Source organism: Bos javanicus, chromosome 1 (genome assembly GCF_032452875.1).
Source record: "Bos javanicus breed banteng chromosome 1, ARS-OSU_banteng_1.0, whole genome shotgun sequence".
Taxonomy (NCBI): domain Eukaryota; kingdom Metazoa; phylum Chordata; class Mammalia; order Artiodactyla; family Bovidae; genus Bos; species Bos javanicus.
The window spans coordinates 130,170,272-130,189,116 of NC_083868.1; the positions used below are offsets into that span (position 1 = coordinate 130,170,272).

The following is an 18,845-nucleotide window of genomic DNA, read 5'->3' on the forward strand; positions in this document are numbered from 1 at the left end:
GAAGCGCAGTGACTGAAAAGGATCACAAGTGTGTTCTGAGATATTTTGTCATGTTCTCTATTGATTTGAGAAATTGTTACACAGGTCTGTTCTTTTTTTTTTTTTTTTTCAGGTGTGTTCTCTTTGTGAAAATTTTATGATGTGGGCAGTTTGTTTTGTATTTTATGTAGCAGTAAAATTGTAAAAGAATACATAAACTCTATAAGCACTGATATGAAACAACCTGCTAGATATTACATGAAAAGAAAAAAAAACGCATGAATCAAACACTTCCATAGGTGTGAAAAAATGGGAAATTATACCTGTACTTGGTTATGTATTCATACAATATTTTCAGAAAGATGCTCAAGAAACCGACAACTTTGGTTGTGTGTGAAGAGAGATTCATAGCCGAAAGAGACTTCTGTGTGTTCTGTTGTACATTATAAAATGTATAAAGTTCCGTTGTATTATAAAATGAAAAGCACTCAAATTCTAAAAAGAAAAATAAATTTTTGTGAGCCTAAGAAATACTCAGAAGTAAGGCAGTACTCATAAGCAAGAAGAAGGAAAATACGGATGAAAAAAGGCCCAAAACACCAGAAGATCATATACTGAACATATAACTCAATACTCAGGAGTGGGGGAGTGGGGGGTCATGTAGAACATTTGAATCTTCCAAAATCTGGAGAGAACCTTTTCTTTAGATTCACAACTTTAATCATGATTTAAAAACTAGTCACAAGTTGCTTTTTTCCTTTAAAGCTCTACTTATTAAAGGAATAAGATAAAACATACAATGGTTTTAACAGTAAGATATCAAATATCTTTAAAGGAAAAGATAACTCCCTCCCACCTAACCCCTCTTCTTCAGTACTCTGAACTATCCAGTGATCAGCTTAGTCTAAAGTTTTCCACCCCTTTCTCTATGGCCACAGGAATATATCTATAAATGGTCAGCAATATACTAATAGGATCATAGCATTCTTTATCACTCTTCAGTTTGCATTTTCCACTTTAGCAATGTATCATGGGCATCCCTCTGGGTCAATACAGATAGGTGTAACCCATTTTCAATGCTGTAAAATATTGCATAGAAGGGAGACAGTACAATTGGTACTGTGTATTCCACTACCTATGGACAATCACATTGTTCCTAGTTTGTGTTTCTTTTGCACTTCAAGTAACACAATAAGCATCTGTATTAATTTCCTTTGGCAACTTTAACAATTACCACAAACTGGGTGGCTTAAAACAACAGAAATTTATTCTCTCCAGTTTCTGGAGTTCCAAAGTCTGAAGTCAAGGTGTTAGCTCTGAGGATCTGTTCTGTGGTCTTCGCCTAGCTTATGGAAACTGCCAGCAATCCTTGGCATTCTTTAGCTTCTATGTGCATTACTCCAATCCTGCCTCATTCTTTACATCCCCTTTATCTCCCTGTCTCTATCTCAAATCTTTCTCTTTCTCCTGAAAGGATGACTGTCATTGAATTTAGGACCCACCCCCAAATGTGGATGATCTCATTTCGAGATCCTTAACTCCTTAATTGGAGAAGGCAGTGGCACCCCACTCCAGTACTCTTGCCTGGAAAATCCCATGGATGGAGGAGCCTGGAAGGCTGCAGTCTATGGGGTCGCTGAGGGTCAGACATGACTGAGCGACTTAACTTTCACTTTTCACTTTCATGCATTGGAGAAGGAAATGGCAACCCACTCCAGTGTTCTTGCCTGGAGAATCCCAGGGACGGGGGAGCCTGGTGGGCTGCCGTCTATGGGGTCGCACAGAGTCAGACACGACTGAAGTGACTTAGCAGCAGCAGCAGCAGCAACTCCTTAATTACATCTGTAAAGACCCTTTCTCCAGAAAGGCTATGTTCCCAGGTTCCTGCAGACAAATCTTTTAGAGAGCCAACATTTAACCTGCCACAGCATCCTTGGATCCATCCTTGCAACTAGTATTTTCTTTAATTTTTCAATAGTGAAGTGAAGTTGCTCAGTTGTGTCCGACTCTTTGTGACCCCACGGACTGTAGCCTACCAGGCTCCTCGGTCCACGGGATTTTCCAGGCCATAGTACTGGAGTGGATTGCCATTTCCTTCTCCAGGGGATCGTCCCAACCAATAGGGTGGAGTTAATGTATTTCTTGGTTCTTGAATAAGTATATGTATTTAAATTTCAATAGATTACTCCTAGAAAGTTTGTGGCAATTTACACTCCCATCAGAGCTTGTTTCCCCAAGTAGTATTGATTGGTCTTGTTAATGTTGGCCAATCTAATGAGTGAAAAATGGATTACTGTTTTGTTTTACCATGAAAATTAGTGAAACAAGCATCTTTTTAATGAATCATTTGGATCTTCTCATTCATTAATTGCCTGCTTATACCTGTTGCCTGTATTATAAAAACATTTCCCTGATAGCTCAGTTGGTAAAGAATCTGCCTAAGATACAGGAGACCCTGGTTTGATCCCTTGGTTGGGAAGATCCCCTGGAGAAGCGAAAGGCTACCCACTCCAGTATTCTGGCCTAGAGAATTCCATGGGCTGTATAGTACATGGGGTCGCAGAGTCCCAAAGACAGGACTGAGCAACTTTCACTTCACTTCAAGTGGACTTTTAAAAAGCCAAATTTTCTTTTATTAAAGTCACTCAGTCGTGTCCAACTCTTTGTGACTCCATGGACTATACAGCCCATGGAATTCTCTAGGCCAGAATACTGGAGTGGGTAGCTTTTCCCTTCTCCAGGGGATCTTCCCAATCAAGGGATCGAACCCAGGTCTCCAGCATTGCAGGCAGATTCTTGACCAGCAGAGCCACAAAAGAAGTCCAAGAACACTGGAATGGGTAGCCTATCCACTTAGAGTGACTCACCTGTGTTAGAGATGAAGTGTGTTTGCCATGTTTGGTGCAGTTCTACTCCATCTGTTTATTTCTTTTATAAAGAACTTGTCTTAGTGTGATGTCATGCAAAACTTGCAAAGTATTTAGGTATTTTTTGGTGGGGGGTGGGGGATGAGTCTGGGCTTCCTGTCTTAATGTTTCACCTCACTAAAGTTATATTAGTATTCTTTAAAAAAATTTGTCTGTTTTGTGTATTTTTATGTCTGTCTCTTCTGGAACCTAATTTTTGAATATGGCATGGCTCTAGATTTGACTACTTATGAAGGAATTAAATCAGGATCACTGATCAAATAAACTATTCTTTTATCACTGGCTTGTACGTCACCTTTGCTTTAATTATTAGATTTACTAGAGATTTCATCCCAGACTACTGGACTGTTTACCTGAGCTATTACACAACTTTACAACAGAGTACCTTTACAGTAAGTTAAAATTTTGGTTTTCAGTAAGAGAAATTCAAGTGAACCACTAAGAAAGAGAACCATGAAATTTCCCAGTTGAGGTCAAAAGATAACAGGAGATAAGGTATGCGAACAGAGCTGGGTAAACTGTAAGGCTTTGCAGATAAATGCTGGTTGTTATCGCAAAAAATGAGCACACAGAAAAAGAATCTTGGGCTTGAAAGGCTGAACTTTTGCTTTGATGGCCAATGCAGGGATTGAAGGGTCAGCGGCTGGGAGGCCGACCTAACTAACATCCCCACCCATAGAACAGGAGTGACAGAGCCGGAGAGGGAAAAGCAAAGTGCGTACCCAGGAACCTAGCAATCGGTTCAAAGTCGCAGAACTGAGGCCAGCGATTGACAAGAGAAAGCCGGCAAGTAAACGTAGGAACAGAGGAATCTCTCGGAGGTGGCTTCGAAGGTCGAGGCAGGTGCTGGGTCTCTCCTGAAAGTAGCTGGCTGGGAATTCCCGATCCCAAGTCCTCCCAGAGCCGCAAAGAGAACTGCCTCAGAGCACCACCGCCACAGGGCAGGCAGCCGTGGAGAAAGAGGCGAGGGTTCCGCCTAACTCTCCTCCCAGCTGGGACCGGCGCGGCCCGGCCCGGCCCGCAGATCGGGGATTGGCCGGAGCGGCGCACGGGGCGGGGCGTGGGCTGCTGGGAGGTGGGGCGGGAAGGCGAGCGCGCGCGCGCGCGGGCACGGCGGCGGCGCGCGCGTGCTCCGTCGGTCGGTACGGCGGCGGCGGAGCTTACCATGGCAGTGGGCGGTGGGCTGGTGTAGCGCCGCGCGGGGCAGGCGGTCGGCGATTGAGAGAGAAGGGAATGGGGGCGCCGTAGCTGGAAGGTTGCGGCGGCCTGGTCTGCTGAACGCGCACCAGGAGCTGAGAGCGGGCGGCCGCGGCGGCGGCGGCGGCGGCGGAGCGCTGAGCAGGTGAGTGCAGCGGCGCGGGACCCGGATGCGGCACGGCTGAGGCGCGGCGCGGTCGCGGCGGGCCTCTGAGGTGCCCCGGCGCGGGCCGCGGGCGCGCTCTTACCCGCCACAGCCTGCAGCGCCGGCGACTGGGGTGCCCGCGCCACGCTTCCTGCTGGCGCCGAGGACACCCGCCCGCCGGCCCGTGGGGGCGCCTGGCTCGCCTGCGGCCTCCCGGGCTCTCCAAGGTGAGCGGCGCTCCCCGGCCTCCGGGCGGCAGGGATGGGGCCGGGCGCCCTGGTCTGCCGGCGGTTTGAGTCGCTTTGATGAGGGGCGTCTGCGGAGAGGCGGCGTCCTCTTTTCCTGAGTCTCAGCGGACACCAGCGAGCTGCCGACTCTCAGATACCTTTTTGCGCAGTGTATTTTAGGGCCGGGGATCCTGGACTGTTGGGATAGGGTCGTGTTTTCAGATCCCAGAGCCTCTGGTGACCAGTCCTGGGGCCTTGAATCTGAGTATCCGGATTTGTTAGTGGAACAATTACACGTACTTCACCCGGGTTGTTGTGAAGCTAGCACAGGGTGATGTGCGTGACCGAACAGCGAGTGCTGGATCAGGTGGCTATCAGGAGTAACTCTGCTGAAGCATCTTACCTTGTTAACTGTCCCTGATACCTGGTTGCTGGTGTACTTTTGGGGGGCACGCTTATTTCCGAAGTGCTTTGATGTTGCAGTAACCTCTACTGAAGTTGCTTAATATTAGAGCCTGTTATCTTAACAGCATCCAAGATCGTGGAGTCGCTCTCTTTTATTTTTTTGCGAAGGCTTTCTTGGAATACCTGTCTCGGGTACTGAATGGGAATTGCTGCTGAAATAAAACTGAACGAATTTACCATTCTCTTCGGATGCAAGACGGTGGGACGCATTAAACTTGAAGTGCTTTGCTGTTTAAAATCTTAAGTGCCACTTAAACTCTGTCACTTGTTACAGAGTATAAACAGAAGAATATGGAAACAGACTCCTTTTTCTGCATTGCTACATGCACGAAGGGAGTGACAAGTGGTTTTGTAAACATCATTGTGGGCAGTGTTACTGTCTGGTGAAGTCATCATAATTAAATTAGATGAGTACTTATTTTGAAGCCCTGAATGGATGTTTGAAAATATGAGTCCTAATAAAATCATCGCCAACGAGTCAGAATTCTCAGCAGTTCATTAATCATTTGGGGATTTTTAGGTTACACTGTTAAGATTTTTATGGTAAAAGCAGAACTGCTTAAGTCATGATAATGTAGAATCGGAGAGGGTGGTCAGAATAAAGATCTTAACTTAGTTTCAGAAGGCAAGTGTGGAGCAAAGTTAAAATCTTAAACTTTAGAACTGAAATTGTTTTCACCAAAGCAAAAACGGTTGAAACCGAAAACTTTGTTGTACAATCTCTGATTCCCATCCTGAGGGTCTTCTGCCTTCAGAGAGTTTTTTAGAGGTGGGGAAAATTGAGTTGGGTTTTGATTTATTTCCATTTTGCCCCTCTTGTCTGTATTTCCTACTTTTCTTAGAGACTGTCCGGAAAGGTTTTTAATCCAACTTGCTTTGTGACTGTAAACAAAATATATAGAAAAAATTAAAATTAACCTTGTAATCTAAATTATGTACTTCCTTGTAATCTAATTGTTGTTCTTCCTAAATTAAGACCTTCCCTATTTCACTGGTGAAAGGAACAGTAAAAGCGCTACTAGTCACTGCGAAAAGGTCGAAAGTCACATCTTGGTTCTTAGAGCTGATTATTGTTTAGTCGCTAAGTTGACTTTTTGTGACCCCTTGGACTGTAGCCCGCCAGACTCCTCTATCCCTGGGATTTTCCGGGTAAAAATACTAGAGTAGGTTGCCATTTCTTTCTCCGGGGTATCTTCCCAACCCAGGGATTGAACCGGCGTCTCCTGCATTGGCAGAGGTTGACAGGAGAATTCTTTACCACTGAGCCACCAGGGAAGACTGGTTTTGGGTTCTACATAGCTGGGACTTTGGGAAGCCACCTGTCTTCTTGGGCCTCAGTTTTTGTTTACAGAATTTGAGAGTCTCTGTGGCCAGGAGTTGGGAGGTTGTGGTTCATTAGAGAATTATTATATAAAGTGTCCTTCCAGGACACTACATTTTTATGGTTTTCTTTCTCTTTATCTCTTCTGTTGACTTTTTCTTTTCTTACTGAATTCTGAACATCCTAATGCCTCAGGGCATCCAAGCCCGTCTCTCTCCTTTTTTTCCACCTGTATTCTTTCTGCGTGATCTCATCCTGTCTGGTGGTTTAAATACTACCACTGTGCTGTGGACTCTTCAGATTTTTATCTCCAGCCCTGACCTTCAGATTTCTTCTACCTGCCTATATATCTTCACTCCATTTGTGTTCAAAGTGGAGCTCTTGATTTTCATTCTTCAATCTATTCCTTCTCCAGCAGTCTGGATTTCATAAGAGCACCCATCTGCCCCCTCTTCCTTCTACTTAAGTGAAAAATCTGGTGGTCATTCTTTCTTTTCTTTCTTAAATTTTGGCTGCCCTGAGTCTTTGTTGTGGCTCAAAGCCTTCTCTAATTGCAGCTCTCTAGTTGCCGCATGCTGATTTAGTTGCCCTGAAACATGTGGAATCTTTGTTCCCTGACCAGGGATTGAACCTGCATCCCCTGAATTGGAAAGCGGATTCTTAACCACTGGACCACCCTGGTGATCATCCTTTTTTGTGTTTTTAAATTAAAAAAAAAAAAAAAAAAAAATTTTTTTTTAAATTGAATTGTGATCATCCTTAATTCATCACTTTGCCTTACTGCTCCTCCACCACCCAGAGCAGACCCTGTTGATTTTGCCTCCAAGATACATTTATTTTATTTTTATTTATTTTTAAAAAATGAAGCCAACTCTATTTAATTTATTTTTATTAATTTATTTTTGGCTGCACTGGATCTTCATTGCTTTGCTTGGGCTTGCTCTAGTTGTGGTGAGCAGGGGCTTGTCTTTGTTGTGGTGCTTGGCCTTATTACGGTGGCTTCTCTCGTTGTGGAGCATGGGCTCTAGGTACATGGGCTTAAGTAGTTGCTGCACACAGACTCCAGAGCTTGGGCTCAGTAGTTGTAGCTCAGACCCAGTTGCTCCATGGCATGTGGAATCCTCCCAGACCAGAAATCGAACCCATGTCCTCTGTATTGGCAGGCAGACTGTCATCCACTGGGCCACCAGGGAAGTCCATGTTTGTTTTTATTGCCACCACTCCAGTTCTTCCTGGTTAGTAGCTTCCTAACGGGTCTCCTTGCCCCTGACCTTGTTCTCCTACAGTCCATTTGCAGACAGCAGTCAGAGTGAACTTTACTTACTTTCCTGCTCCAGTGACTTACTACACTAAAAAGTAAACCCAAACTCTTTTCCTGCGTTATCAACTAATTATCTTGTTTATTTCTTTGTTCATTTGGTTTGTGGCCTTTTCTCTCCAACATATTATACGCTCTCTGATGGAAGGAACTTTTTCTTCCCTGAGGTTTTCTCAGTGAGCAGAACAGTATCTGGAAAATTTAACTATTATTGAATGGATGAATGCATGAATGAAATACATTATAAAATCTTCTAATTCCAAGTATAACATGTATTGAACACATGATCTTTTTTTTTTTTTTTTTGTCCCAGGTTTGTGCAAATGAGGAAGTAATCACAGGGCCTGGAATTATTCTATTAGGTATCCTTCCTCTCTCAGTCTTCATTAAGATACTGCACCTCCTGAAAAGACTAAGCATTTAGACGTTAAGCCATTGACAGCAAGAACAAATGTGGATTTTGTCCATTGTATACTGGATCATTAGTATTTTTGTGAATAAGAAACCAAGCAAGCTTTTCAGCCTTGTTTTGTTCTTTAGAAGCATTAAATTTTGGTCCTGACTGGAGGGAACTGGTTCTGTAGAATGTGGTACTTTAATCCAGTATTGCATACCAAATTGTATAGGGTAGCAGTTGAAATTTTTAGAGAACAGGCATTTTTGTTTCAGTTGCATTATATATATATATTTTTTGAATGTGAGACTCCCCCTGCCCTGCCTATGTGCATTTATGTGTTTCCTCTGAACCATTTGATTCAGTTGTATCCTAGCATATCTTGGAGATAAATCTCTATCATTTGTCTTCTGTTAACTGCTCACTTGCAAGCTTTGTCATGTTGTAGAAAGAGGCAAATATTAATAATTCAGGATTTTCCCCCTGCCTGAGACTGAAGCCCTTAAAACTGTCTAGCAGGTTTGTGAAGAAGGAAGGGTATGGAAAAATCAAAGTGTAGAATTCCATTGTCAGAGTAGATAATAGGAAAAAGATACGTTGGATAAGGAAATCCTAGACAAGAGGAATAATACTGAACGTTTAGTAGAAGAGAAAAAGAAAAGGAAGATAGAGGAGAGCATTATAGATTTTCAGGCTTGGGTGGGACAAATTCTCTTCTTACTTCTTTTACCTTCTCACCTACATCTCCAAACTTTGACACTTTGGATTATTTTTCCCTCTGCCTTCTCTGCATTCCCTGATTTGTATGGGCTATTCTTCTAAGGAATGTCTATGTATCTTTGGTAGTCTGGGACACTTTTTGTGAGAGGATACTAATTCTTTCTTGAAGAGGTCTTTCTACTTCTCATAATCAAGGTCTGACTCTCTTGATTTTCCAGCCACTTGGTCCAGCTTTACCTTTTGGAGTGACTCTAAACTGGTGTACTTCCTTTTTTTATTTTTTTTTCCTTTTAAAAAAAAATTAATTATATTTTTATTTGGCTGTGCTGGTTCTTAGTTGTGACATGTGGGACCTTTAACTGAAGCATGCAAACTTAGTTGAGGCATGTGGGATCTAATTCCCTGACCAGGGATTGAACCCGGGCCCCCTGCGTTGGGAGCACGGAATGTTAGCCACTGGACCAACAGGGAAGTGCCTGTACTTCCTTTTAAAGTTGTTCTCTCATGTATCATGGTAACCTTTCTGTTATCATCCCCAGGTTAAATAATCCTGAGTCACAAGCTTCTAGTTGAGAGAGGAAAAATGAAAGGAATTAGATGTATGGTCGGGTGTGTATAGTGTGTTACCTACCAGTTGCTCTGATACTGCAGATTGCATATGTCTAATTTAGACCTTTCTTTTTCTGAGTTACTAGATTTTTTAAAAGTAAGAGGACATTTTTAAAAGGAGAGTGACATTGAACTTTAAAAAAGTTTTAACACATACCTAGATTGTTTTTACTTTCTTTACTTTTTTTCAATCTTCTTTTTTTAAAATCTTTTTCTGCCTAGATTTCTGTAACAGTGTACAGAATAATTTCAACACCCCAAAGAATTCTCTCATGTTACCCCTGTGCAGTCAACTCCCCTTCATTAAAAAAAAATTATTTTTTGGCTGTGCTGGGTCTTCATTGCTGCACAGGCTTTTCTCTAGTTGCAAGGGAGGGCTGCTTTCTAGTTGTGGGCTTCTCATTGCTGTGATTGTCTTGTTGTGGAGCACAGGCTTGAGGGCATGTAGTTGCAGCATGTGGGCTCAGTGGTCTCGGCTCCTGGGCTCTAGAGCACAGGCTTAACAGTTGTGGCACATGGGCTCAGCTGCACCATGGCATATGAGATCTCCCTCAATTAGGGATCGAATCAGTCTCTCCTGCATCAGCAGGTAGATTCTTTACCTTTGAACCACCAGGGAAGCCCACTGTTTTCCTTTTTAACACTTGGACTTACTGTTCTTTTTTTCTAAACAGAATATTCCTCATAGCAAGAAATATTTCTCAAGCAAAAAAAAAAAACTTGGAATAAGTGGATAATTGATCAATGTAATTGTTGGTATTCTTTTAGAAAAAAGTACTAAACTTTGTAGATGGAGGAATGTTCTATTGTTGTTCAGTCTGTAAGTCATGTGTGACTCTTTGCGACTTCATGAACTGTAGCACGCCAGGCTTCCTTGACTTTCACTGTGTCGCTGAGTTTGCTCAAACTCATGTCCATTAAGTCTGTGATGCCAGCCAACCATCTCATCCTCTGTCATCCCCTTCTCTTCTTGCCCTCAATCTTTCTTAGCATCAGGGTCTTCTCCAATTAGCTGGCTCTTTGCATCAGATGGCCAAAGTATTGGAGCTTCAGCTCTAACATCAGTCCTTCCAATGAATATTCAGGACTGATTTCCTTTAGGATTGACTGGTTTGAACACCTTGTAGTCCAAAGGGACTCTCAAGAGGCTTCTCCAGCACTACAGTTTGTAAGCATCAATTCTTCGGCTCTCAGCTTTCTTTATGGTCCAACTCTCACATCCCTACGTGACTACTGAAAAAACTGTAGCTTTGACTATACGGACTTTTGTTGGTAAAGTGATGTCTCCACTTTTTAATATGCTGTCTAGGTTGGTCAGAGCTTTTCTTCCAAGGAGCAAGCATCTTTTCATTTCTGCAGTGATTTTGGAGCCCACGAAAATAAAATGTGTCGCTGTTGCCACTTTTTCACATCTATTTGTCATGAAGCTGTGGGACCGGATACCATGATCTTAGTTTTTTGAATGTTTTAAGCCAGTTTTTTCACTCTCTTTCACCTTCATCAAGAGGCTGTTTAGTTTGTCTTCTCTTCTATCCAAGGTTGTCTATACTTCTGGCAATCTTGATTCCAGCTTGTGCTTCACCCAGCCTGTCATTTCGCACGGTGTACTCTGCATATAAATTAAAGAAGCAGAGTGGCAACATACAGCCTTGATGTACTCCTTTCCCAAAAGGCTTTAAATTTTAAAAAAATTATTGTAAAACTTCTGGAACCTGTCAAATGAGGCAAATCCCCTAATGTCAAGTTACAATAGGGAACATCTAACAAAGAAATTTGGCAGCTAAGTCTGTGATAATATCATAATGGATGACATCACATATCTTTTCATCTGCCTTCGATAAATCCAGAATTCCCACTTACTGCAATTGCAGGGTAGGCTAGGGTAAACTAGAGATTAATTTTGCGAAGGGTTATGTTATGAAGTCTCAGCTTTTCTCCCTTTTCTCTAACATTGTCACTTTTTGCTAGCTTATCTATTTTATTCTGCATTTAGTTATTTTAGGTATTCCACTTTTCTAGGATTGGAGGGAAAAGTGTGCTATCTTTATAGCTTTAGTGTTTTGCAAAGGTAGCTTTCTTGTTTCCAGCCTAAAATAGTCAGTAATCTAGAAATTCCCTCATTTCCTCAAAAAAATTTACAAATCCTTCCCCTAAGTCCTGCCTGTAGATCTTTCCCGGACTTCTTCATCAAGAATGTATAGTTCCTCATTTTCTTAAGTATTTAAAGTAGGTCACCTGAGGTTATTAGCAGTTGCCTCTTTAATTGGGAGTATCTATTGCCAAAACAAAGGATGTTAATCTGGCAGTCCCCTGTGTTGTGGTATTGTTAAAGCCCAGGCCAGCAGTTCACAAGGCCCTGCTGCAAACCCAGGAGGACTGGCACATCCTGGACCCTGTAGCTTGTCTTCTGCTGCTCTGGCTGCTTGGGAGACCACCAGACAAATGCTCATTTGCCTTCAGTGGAAATGCGATCCTGATTATCCATGCCTTCAGGAGGAGGATTATGTGGATTAAAAGAAATCCATGGATAATCCAGAAGCTTTATTTAAACTGCAGTTTAACCACATTCCTGACCATAGTTTTTCCTTGCATTTCTAATAACTAATTTATAATATTTACCAATTTCATGTTTATCTTCTTGTACCATTTAGAAGTAATGGTAGTTACAAAGTAAAGAAGATATGGGAGGGGACAAAGGAGTTGGATAATCTATAGGCTTTGCCCCACATGACTCCGTGTTGACTGGATGGTTTAACCACAGTGCTTACTAGACCTTGAAGACCAGAATTCCATGAATTCCTCACCTGCTGAGCCACTGGAAGAAATTTGAGGTGATTGTCAATAAGAGGCCAAACTCCATTTTGAGACATTTGTACTTTACTAGCTTAAATGATTGAGCTTTTGTGATTTAAATGAGTACTGGAGATTGTCAGAATTATAAATTTACTGCAATTTGAAGTTCTCCTTAATGTTTATTTAATCGCTTAAACTGCTAACCATTTTCATAGGAACTAAACTGAAGATTTGCTATTTGAAATATAAGTGTTTGTCGCCAGGCAGCTATCCTACTGCCTCTGACATGTTACTTACATGTAGTTACACAGTAGTTAATTTCTATTAAATAGTTGAAATACAGTTATTTAAAAGTGCTTATCCCTGATGCTGGAAAAGATTGAAGGCAGGAGGAGAAGGGGACGATAGAGGTTGAGATAGTTGGATGGCGTCAACTAGATGGACATGAGTTTGAGTAAGCTCTAGGAGTTGGTGATGGACAGGGAAGCCTGGTGTGCTGCAATTCATGGAGTCGCAAAGAGTCGGACACAGCTGAGCGACTGGTCTGAACTGAACTGATTCTTGAGGTACTGATTTAGTGTGGGTCTTGTATTTAGATATTATGCTGTTAAAATGGGTGTTTTCCTCTGGCTTTATAAATCATTACAAATTTCTGCCTTTATGTTAACTGAACAAAAATTTATTTAAAACTTATTTCTGTACTTGTAATATATTTTCAAAAGTTGTTGTTCAGTCTCTAAGTCGTGTCCGACTCTTTGTGACCCCATGAACTGCAGCACATCAGGCTTCCCTGTCCTTTACTGTCTCTCAGAGTTTGCTTAAACTCATGCCCCTTGAGTCGGTGATGCTATGCCTTCTCTTGCCCTCAGTCTTTCCCAGTATCCGTCTTTTCCAGTGAGTCAGCTCTTTGCATCAGGTGGCCAAAGTATTAGAGCTTTAGCGTCAGTCCTTCTAATGAATATTCAGGGTTGATTTCCTTTAGGATTGACTGGTTTGATCTCCTTGCTATGTAGGGGATTCTCAAGAGTCTTCTCCAGCACCACAGTTTGAAAGCATCAGTTCTTCTGTGCTCAGCCTTCTTTACAGTTCCATATTCATTAGCTATGTGGATATCATTCCTGCAATTGAGATTCATTGTAGTTAATCACTGGAGGCATGTCCGGGGGGAATACCAACTGGAGTTCTCTTAATGTGCTTGTTTTTTGCTCTATGAGCCTAGGGAAACATCCACAGAAGAAGGTAGTTGGTTTTGGACAACGTTGTGATCAATTATAATTCTTTAATTTTTGTTCTCTTGATAGCAGTGGAAATTTCACATTTTCATTGGAAATCATTAGTTGTCTGAAAATGATGTACTTCACCTACCATTCCATTATTAAATTATATTATTAAAATATCCCCTAACTAACTGAGAGGCTTCTGAGTTTAGATTCTCATTCTACCTACAAGAAAGGAATATTTCTGTGTGTGTGTGTGTGTGTGTGTTACGAGAACTGTATATACCATACCAACCAGCATCAATTATTTTATCTTTAATTTGTGAAGAGGTCACTATCTTCTCATTGAGGTATAGGCAGTTACTTTTTAGTCAGTGATTTCTGTAAATCCATGTAGTCTGTCTATTTTTACTTGTTTTCTTTTATGTTCTTTTGCCATTCAAAACTGTGGCTGTCAATGTAGTATATTAGAGAAACTGATTTACTATATAGAATTAAACTATAACCATAGTTAACGTTGTAAAATGTGCACCTGTGTGTCAGATTATGCTAAGTGCTTTTTGTGTATTATTCAGTTTATCTTCATAACAAACTTGTAGAGAAGGTACCAATAATATTCTTATTTAAGAGATGAGGAAACTGAAGCTTTGGGAAATTAACATGCCAGGTGGCACACAGATTTTAAGTGGGAAACTCAGGTTTCAAATCTGAATCTGTATGACTCTGGAATTTATGTTCTTGTTTATTTTAAAGTTTATTTTTTTATTGAGGAATAGTTGATTTATAATGTTATATAAGTTTCAGGTATACAACATAGTGATGAAAATTTTTTGAAGATTATATGGCATTTATAGTTATTACAAAATATTCCGTCTTGTACAATATACCCTTCTAGATTATTTATCTTATGTGTAGTAGTTTGTACCTCTTAATCCCCTCCCCACCTTGCTTCTCCCCATTTCCCACTCCCTACTGGTAACCACTAGTTTGTTCTCTGTATCTGTCAGTCTTTTTTCTTTTTTATATTCATTAGTTTAATTTTTATATTCCACGTGTAAGTATTATCATACAGTATTTTTCTTTCTCTGTCTGACTTATTTCACTTAGCACAATACCCCCTGAATCCATCCATGTTGTTACAAATGGCAAAACTTCATTCTTGTTTTTAACGGCAGAGCAGTCATCCATTGTATGTATACCATTCTTCTTTATCCATTCATCTGTTGATGGACACTTAGGTTGTGTCCATATCTTAGCTATTGTAAACAGTGCTGCAGTGAAAACTGGGATAGAATTTATGCTTATAACTGATCACCTTAATAATTTTTTTATTTTTTGTTTTTTTCAGCGGAAGGTTGAAAGAGACTAAAAGTTTGAAATATTGTTTTTTAGCATGATAATCACCACTTTGATCTGACAGTACCTGTGTATTTGGAAACAGGAATCAGTTTTTTAGTTTTAGCCACTAACTTTCTTTCATTCAGTACTCTTTTTTTTCCTCCTTTGTCTGCTCTGAATGGCGTGTAGGATCTTAGTTCCTCAGACCAGGGATTGAACCTGTGCCCCCTGCATTGGAAGCATGGAGCCTTATCCACTGGCCACCCAGAGTTCTTCACTCACTACTCTTAAACAAGTTTTTATGTGTATAGTCCTTTTTTATGGATAAGAGTTAAACAATAAATTAGTTATGTGATATGGTATACTTTTGTTTTGAATGTAAGATAAGCTTTCCTTTTCCCTTGGCTTTACAATTGGAGTGTGGTTTTGTGGTTTGTCATACATATGTAGGTAATGAACATACTTAATGTATAACCTCATGTAGTTAGAGGTCCTAGTCTTCTTGTGTAGATAATCTTTACAGAGTTTTAAAATAAGAAAATACAGGGACTTCCCTGGGGGTCCAGTGGTTGGGACTTCGCCTTCCAATGCAGAGGGTGTGGGTTTGATCCCTGATCCAGGAACTAGGATCCCACATACCTCATGGTCAAAAACCAAAACATAAAATGAAAATAATATTATAACAAATTCAGTAAAGAGTTTAAAAATGATCTACATTTTAAAAAAAAGATATAAAGTATTTTTTTCCCTCTCTTCTTTTTAGGTTATTTGTTTCGGTGGTTCATTAAAACATATTAATAAGCTTGATCCTAAATTAATGGGAATAGAGGAAGGTAGACATAAATTTATTTTAAAATAAATGAACCAGTAGACAATTTTTAATCCCTTAACATTAAAAAAAAATGGTTTGAGAAGAATTAGTACTATTTGGCCTTTTTTTTCCTCTTCATATTCACATGAGAAAGGAATGTAAGCATTAACATTACATTTGCCATTAGCAGTACCTGGACACATGGAAGGAGATGCATAGAACAGAATGGATTTTCTGTCTAACCCTGGAGTCCAGGTAACTTGCTTCAGCCAAGGTTCTGGTTGTGATTCCATTACAAGCCATTATGACAGCATATCCGATCTGCAAATGGGAGATTTGTGGGTGATTTTCTTTTTATTTCTTTACTTCTTTTTGGCTACGCTGAGTTGCTGCATGGTCTTTCTCTAGTTGCAGTGAGCAGGGCTACTCTAGCTGTGGACACAGGCTTCTCATTGTGCTGCCTTTTTTTGTTGCTGAACACAGGCTCTAGGGCTCAGTGGCTTCAGTAGTTTCCATGCATGGACTTAGTTGCCATGTGGCATGCAGAATCCTCCGGGACCCGGGATCAAACCCGTGTCCCCTTCATTAGCAGACAAACTGTCATCCACTGTGCCACCAGGGAAATCTGTGTGATTATTTTCTTTACTACTGAAGAGTTGAGATCTTACTGAATATGCTTCTTCCTATAGACAAGCTCTGCCGCTGCTGCTGCTGCTAAGTCACTTCAGTCGTGTCCAACTCTGTGCGACCCCATAGACGGCAGCCCACCAGGCTCCCTGTCCCTGGGATTCTCCAGGCGAGAATACTGGAGTGGGTTGCCATTTCCTTCTCCAATGCATGAAAGTGAAAAGTGAAAGTGAAGTCGGTCACTCGTGTCCGACTCTTAGCGAACTCATGGACTGCAGCCCACCAGGCTGCTCCGTCCATGAGATTTTCCAGGCAAGAGTACTGGAGCAGGGTGCCATTGCCTTCTCTGTTGTTTTCTCTATGACCCAACAAATGTTGGCAATTTGATCTCTGGTTCCTCAGCCGTTTCTATACCCAGCTTGTACACCTGTAAGTTCTTGGTTCACGTACTGTTGAAGCCTAGTTTGAAGGATTTTGAGCATTATTTTGCTAGCCTGTGAGATGAGCACAATTGTCCGGTAGTTGGAACATTCTGTGGCATTGTCCTTCTTTGGAATTGGAATGAAAACTGACCTTTTCCAGTCCTGTGGCCACTGCTGAGCTTTCCAAATTTGATGACATATAGAGTGCAGCACTTGAAAGCATCGTTTTTTCCGATTTGAAATAGCTCACCTGGAATTCCATCATCTCTACTAACTTCATTCATACTAATGCTTCCTGAGGCCCATTTGACTTCACACTGCAGGACGTCTGGCTCTTGGTGAATGACCGCAGCATTGTGGATGATTCAGATCATTAAGACTTTTCTCGTATAGTTCTTCTCTGTACTCTTGCTACCTTCTCTAAATCTCTTCTACTTCTGTTAGGTCCTTACCATTTCTGTCCATTTTTGTGTTCAATGCTATTATGAAATGTTCTCTTGACATCTCCAGTTTTCTTGACGAGATCCCTAGTCATTCCCATTTTATTGTTTTCCTCTATTTCTTTGCATAGTTCATTTAAGAAGGGCTTCTTATTTCTCCTTGTTACTCTTTGGAACTCTGCATACAGTTGGGTGTATCTTTCCCTTTCTCCTTTGCCTTTTGCTTCTCTTCTTTCCTCAGCTATTTGTGAAGTCTCCTCTTAAAACCACTGTGCCTTCTTGTGTTTCTTTTTGTTTTGGATGGTTTTGGTCATTGCTTCTTGTACAGTGTTATGAACCTCTATCCATAGTTCTTCGAGTACTCTGTCTACAAGATATAATCTCTTGAATCTCTTCTTCACCTCCCTTGTCTAATCATAAGGAATTTGATTTAGGTCATACCTGAATGGCCTGGTGGTCTTCCCTAGTTGCTTCAATTGAAATCTGAATTTTACAATAAGAAGCTTATGATTTCAGCTACCATCAGCTTCAGGTGTTGTATAGAGCTTGTGTAGAGTCTCCAGCTGACTGTATAGAGCTTCTCCATCTTTGGCTGCCAAGAATATAATCAGTCTGATTTTAATATTGACCCTGGTGATGTCCACATGTAGAGTCTTTGTCTCTTGTGTTGTTGGGAAAGGATGTTTGCTGTGAGCATCGTGTTCTCTTAAGAAAACTCTGTTAGCCTTTGCCCTGCTTCATTTTGTACTCCAAGGTCAAATTCACCTGTTATTCTGAGTATCTCTTCACTTCCTATTTCTGCATTCCAATCTCCTGTGATGAAAAGGACATCTCTTTTTGGTGTTAGTTCTAGAACATTTTGTAAGTCTTCCTAGAACTGGTCAATTTCAACTTCTTCAGCACCAGTGGTTTGGGTATAGATTTGGATTACTGTGATGTTTGCCTTGGAGATGAACCGAGATTATTCTGTCATTTTTGAGGTTGCACCCAAGTACTGCATTTCAGACTCTTTTGTTGACTATGAGGGCTACTTCATTTCTTCTAAGGGATTCTTACCCATGGTGGTAGATAGAATAGTCATCTGAGTTAAATTTGCCCGTTCTTGTCCATTTTAGTTCACTGATTTCTAAATTAGCAGTATTCACTCTTGCCATCTCCTGCTTGACCATATCCAGTTGACCTTGATTCATGGGCCTAAGTTCCAGATTCCTATGTAATACTGTTCTTTATAACACTGGACATTACTTTCACTATCAGACACATCCATAACTGAGCATCATTTCTGCTTTTGCCAAGCAGCTACATTCTTTCTGGAGCTATTCATAATTGCACTCTGCTCTTCCCCAGTAGCATAATGAACATCTACCAACCTACAAGGGGCTCATTTTCTGGTGTCTTATCTTTTTGCTTTTTTTATACGGTCCATGGGGTTCTACAGGCAAGAATACTGGAGTGGGTTGCCATCTCCTCCTCCAGTTCACTACATTTTCTCACAACTCTCCACTATGACCTGTCCATCTTGAGTGGCCCTTCAAGGCATGGCTCATAGGTTCATTGAGCTACACAAGTCCCTTTGCCGGGACAAGGCTGTGAGCCATGATTTTATCCTTTGGTTAAATAGAATCACTGAATACAAGTTATGATCTTAACTTATGCTCAGTTAATTAGTCGTTTTTTGTGTTAGCATGTTTATCTACCCTATTGATAGACAGTATGCCTTTTACTTTTTACTTCCTGTACATGCGGGCTTAACACTTTATCTATTTTATTTTTTGGCTGTGCTAGTCTTTGTTGCTCCAAGCAGACTTTCTCTAGTGGTGGTGATTGGGGGCTGTTCTTCATTGCGGTGCACAGTCTTCTCATTGGAGTGGCTTTCCTTGTTGTGGAGTACCTGC

The 18,845-nt window shown here is 41.1% G+C and overlaps 1 protein-coding gene across 2 annotated transcripts in view; it reads left to right on the forward strand.

The window, feature by feature from the left end:
* Positions 1 to 4,149: 4,149 nt before the first annotated feature.
* Positions 4,150 to 18,845, forward strand: part of PIK3CB (phosphatidylinositol-4,5-bisphosphate 3-kinase catalytic subunit beta) — a 179,840-nt gene continuing 165,144 nt past the window's right edge. The window contains exon 1 of one of the 2 annotated variants that reach the window (XM_061420465.1): positions 4,150 to 4,248. The gene's annotated coding sequence lies outside the window, so the exon portion shown is untranslated. Of the gene's footprint in view, positions 4,249 to 4,311; positions 4,476 to 18,845 lie in introns of those variants that run through there. The other variant, XM_061420458.1, reaches the window with a different exon arrangement.